The 4,509-nt window shown below is 39.5% G+C and overlaps 1 non-coding gene across 1 annotated transcript; it reads left to right on the top strand.

Annotated features, from left to right (window-relative positions):
• Nucleotides 1-3,019: 3,019 nt before the first annotated feature.
• Nucleotides 3,020-3,126, top strand: LOC122644394. Its single transcript, XR_006330325.1, has one exon. It is a non-coding gene; the product is annotated as a small nucleolar RNA R71 (small nucleolar RNA).
• Nucleotides 3,127-4,509: the final 1,383 nt, after the last annotated feature.

Here is a 4,509-nt window from a genome sequence, read left to right as displayed (position 1 = left end):
CTGCCTACGTCCACCCCTCTCACCTTAAAGAGAATTCCACTAAAACAAATCTTGAGTATGAGCAAGAGAACTCGTATAAATCTTGATTAAGAGCAAGAGAACTTAACCAACCAACTAATCTTGATTTTTGAGTAAGAGAACTTAAACTACTCTTGATTCCGAACAAGAGGACTCAAGCAACCATATAAAGTAAAGGGTACTAAAGATTAGAGTTACCTCAACCTTAGTAGTGTTTGCTATTTTTCAACTTTGAAGCTTAATGCTAAGTGTAATGAAGGAGCTTGGGAGAGATTGTGCTTTGAATGAATGCTTGAATTCTCACTTGAAGCTATTGTAATGATCTTATATTGAAGGCTCTTAATTGTGATTAGTAGTAGTGTTTAGAGCCTTAAACAATAGTCTATTTATAGGCTAGGTGACTTAATTTAATTAAGAATCTATCTTAAGATCGGATTTCAAAAGACAGAGCTAATCCGGTATGCCGGATCCCAATCCAGTATGCCGGATTACCAAATTACTTAATTTAAGCCTTTGACTCAACGGTCAAAACATAACGGTCATAATTGGATTCGGTATGCCGGATTCAATCCGGAGCATTCCGTTTGCTTTTTGTGACCTTACATCTGAAAGTTAATATGATCTGGTATGCCGGATTCAGATTCGGTATACTGAATCAGCAGATTTGTGTGATTTCTGCAAGTCCTTTAAAGGACAGCTATGGGGTGATGTCCAATTGGGATGGGCACATGGAATTAGGTTATTTTTCACCTCCTAAGGTCTTTCTTCATGTATGCATGCTTGTGTGTGTGTACGATACAATGATTTAAACCTTAATACATCTTTTTACACATTAATACAATTTCAACACTTCAAACAAGTCTTCAAGTCTTGAGTGCTTCATGTCTTGATTACTTCATGCTTAGTTTTGAACTTCTTCCAAGAATGAATTGAAGTGCTTGTATTGCTTGTGTGTATGTACTCTTGAGCTTAGTCGCTTCCCCTCACTTGTTGCCATGCTCTTGTAGAGGGTTTCTAATTCATCTAGACTTATTAAGTATCTCGAACAAGAGTTAGTACACAAGGTTTTATTTGTTATCATCAAAACCATAAAGGAGTGTGTGAGGTCCTTTCCTCAACATCATCAACACCTTCTAACTCCTCCATATACTCCTAAAATCCCGAATCAAAATCAATCTTAAAGAAAGTCTCAATGTCATCAGGGAATCCCTGAAGCATATGCACCTTCTCATCAATATTGGGCTGTTTGCCCAACCTAAACACATTAAAGTCCATAGATGTGTTGGCAAAAGATAATTTCATGAGACCATTCCTACAATTGATTAAAGCATTACTAGTAGCAAGAAATGGTCTACCCAAGATGATAGGGATTTGGTCCTTGATGTTTGCAATAGGTTGGGTATCTAAGACAATGAAATCTACAGGGAATACAAATTCCCCAACCTTGAGTAGGACATCCTCAACCATCCCCTTAGGAGTTTTTACTGATCGATCTGCAAGTTGAAGAGTAATTTTAGTGGGTTTCAGCTCCTCCAATCCCAATTGTTTGTAGACATGAAAAGGTAGTAGGTTCACACTTGCACCAAAATCCAATAAGGTATGATCAATAATGGTGTTGCCTATAGTGCAAGATATGGTTGGGCTCCCAGGGTCCTTATGCTTGGCTGCTACTGGTTGTGCGATGAGAGAACTAATATGAACAACCAAGAATGCCTCTTTGGGCACATTGGTGGTCCGCTTCTGAGTACATAAGTCTTTGGGGACTTTTGCATAACCGGGGACCTGGGCTATATCATCCAACAAAGGGATGTTCACCTGAACTTGTTTAAAGACATCTAGTATTTTCTCTATAGAATGAGACTTCTCACTAACCAATCTATTTGGGAATGGGGTAGGTGGAGTATACACTCTTTCAGGGGTGGTCTCTTTGACTTTCTTAGAAGAATCATCTTTGGTTTCATCGATCAAATCATCCTAAATTTTCTCAGGTTCCTTAGATGAACCTGGAACTGGAGGCTTAGATTTTGCCTAAACAGAAGGATGTCCAACGGGATTGTTAGACAATGAAGATTTTGGGTAAAAATCCCGCTGATAATCACGGCCACTCCATAAGGAATAAATAACATTACATTGATTGGAGGGCTTTGGTTGTTGTTGTTGACTCTGTACATTATTTAGCTGAGGAACAAGGGCTCCTTGTTGAGTGTGAGTCTGATTACTAGGATTTGGCTCAGGTTGGCTAAGTAATTTTTCTTTTTCCCTCTCATACAAGATTGTAACAAGCTGGGTGAGTTGCTTCTCCACATTATTATGGCTTGTCATGAGAAGGGCCATGCTTTTTTCCAGCTCACTTATTCTTGCTGCCTCTCCAATATTGGTAAATCCAGGGGGTTGCTGATAAGGTGCAAGGAGCGGTGGCCTAGCAAAATTCATTTGTGGTTCTAGATTAGGACGAGGAGGGAGAGAAATTAGGCCTTTGGGGAATAGGCTAGCCTTGATGGTGGAAGTTGGATGGGCCTGCTTGATTCCCTTGGTCCAAGAGAAATTAGGGTGATTTCTCCATCCTGGATTGTAAGTATTGCTATATGGATTATTCTGATAAAGAGCACTTACATTTTCAGTGTTGGAATTTCCCACAAAGGTGTTGGGGCATTCCTCCATAAGATGACCAGGTGTATGGCACCAACTGCACATGGAGACCTGGTTGACTTGGTTAACTGGGACAGGCTCTTTAGGAACTATGGCTTCCAACATTTTGATGAGGCTATCTAATTTGGCTTCCTTGGCTGGTACACCCTCAATGAGATAACCCTTAGTGGTCCTTTCAGCTTTTTGGGTGGGCTCCCATTCCCTAGTCTTATCAGCCAAGTTGGTTAAAAATGTCTAAGCCTCATTCTCATCTGTAAAAGATGTAAATCCGGTGGGACACATAAATTCTAGTAGCTGCTTGGTCTGAAAGTCAATGCCCTCATAAATGATTTGGTAAAGTTGTCATAAGTCAATACCGTGGTGAGGGCATTCTAACAGGAGATCCTTGAACCTTTCCATAAATCTAGAGAAGGACTCATGTGGTTTCTGCCTAAATTGAAAAATGTCACTCTTGAGTTTATAAGTTTTGTGAAGAGGGAAAAACTTCTTTAAGAAGACAATCATAAACTGATCCCATGTAGCAATGAAATTAGTCGGCCAACTATAGAGCCACTTCTTGGCTTGGTCTTTCAGAGCAAAGGTTATAAACCAAAGTCTAATTGCATCATCAGATAAATTTTGTACTTTAATCAGAACACACACCTCCTCAAATTCTCTAAGGAAGAGGTAGGCATCTTCATTGGCGATCTCATGTAAATGGGGAACATATTAATGAAGTTTGACTTGAGTTCATAATTATTTTCTGTAACAGCAGGTAGATTGATGCAGGAAGGCTTTGCAGTCCTGGCAGGGTAGAACCTATCCTTAAGAGTCCTAGGCTGAGCTTGGTCGACCATGGTCTAAGTTTGTGGAGGTGAAGGTGGTATTCTAACAAGTCTACCAGATGATGAATCATGAGTCCAACCACGCTTCTTAGAACCTTGGTTAGCCACTGAAAACAAATTGGCACAGAAACCGATAGGACTATTCCGTTGGTAAAGCTAGTCTATGAAAGAAACGCAGGCCTGGAATGTCTTTGGCCCTTGAGCTTGTCCCCACTGTGCCGTTCGAACGAGACAATAGTGTTGTCCTCAATCGACGTTCTGTTTCAAAGTGTCGCACCTGACTCGAATTGAGGTCTCCTACTCTACTTCCTATTTTTATTTTATTTATTTATTTATTTTTTAAAAACAAAAGAAAACAGATTTCACACTGCTCACTTCCTATTAAGACAATTGAACACCTCCAAACAATAGATCCAATGCCAATGCAAACCACCCGAACGAACCAAGGAGCAGCGTCACAGGTGATGAAATCCTGCAAGGTACTACCAAGATTGGCTGGGTTTGGGCATAGGAAGAATTTTTGGATTGGGCATTCAATCTTCAAAACAGAATAAGAACAAGATGAGGGTTTTTTTTTTAAAGAAGAAGAAAAGGAAAAAAACAGCACTCCGATTTACTTAAAAATAAGAAAAACAAAGTGGACAATTATCTCCCTGGCAATGGCGCCAAAAACTTATTCGTGAATTAAAATAATCGCAAGCGTATGGGTCAATGTAGCTAACGGGTTGATCTTAGGGAGATAAACCACTCTTACTTACTTGAAGTAATGCGAGAGTGAACCAATTACAGTGATTAATTAGACTAAACTAACGATCCTAACACATGCATCTATCAATTCCAACGGCCTATCCATTCATCATCTAACCTACAAAAATCTAACGCAGAATATGGGATTGATTGACGGATTGAAATATCACAACCACACATATGAAAGCCTAGATCTAAGAGTAAAGAAATTACAACCAGAAATTGCTTGAGCCAAATTCAACAAAGTTTTCTCTACCAAAGTTGAATTCAC

The sequence above is a fragment of the Telopea speciosissima genome, chromosome 10 (genome assembly GCF_018873765.1).
Source record: "Telopea speciosissima isolate NSW1024214 ecotype Mountain lineage chromosome 10, Tspe_v1, whole genome shotgun sequence".
Taxonomy (NCBI): domain Eukaryota; kingdom Viridiplantae; phylum Streptophyta; class Magnoliopsida; order Proteales; family Proteaceae; genus Telopea; species Telopea speciosissima.
This window is presented reverse-complemented; position numbering and strand designations above follow the sequence as displayed.